This window comes from Eimeria mitis, genomic scaffold (genome assembly GCF_000499745.2).
Source record: "Eimeria mitis Houghton genomic scaffold, Emh_scaff7153, whole genome shotgun sequence".
NCBI classification, from domain to species: domain Eukaryota; phylum Apicomplexa; class Conoidasida; order Eucoccidiorida; family Eimeriidae; genus Eimeria; species Eimeria mitis.
The window spans coordinates 1-246 of record NW_013575212.1 but is presented as its reverse complement, the minus strand read 5'-3'; positions in this window follow the sequence as shown (position 1 = coordinate 246).

Below are 246 nucleotides of genomic sequence, written 5' to 3'. Positions count from 1 at the left end.
AGAAAACAAAACAATACCAACAAGAAAAGAAAAGAAGAAGGAGACAACAAATAATATACGTATATAAATAAAAATATAAACATAAATAAATATAAATATAAATAAATGTATTTATATTTATATCTTTTTTTTTATGTTTGTATTTGTATTTGGATTTATGTTTACACAGATAAAGAAACAAATATAAATATAAATATAAATATATATCTATACTTTAAAAAAAAAAAAAAAAAAAAATATATATAT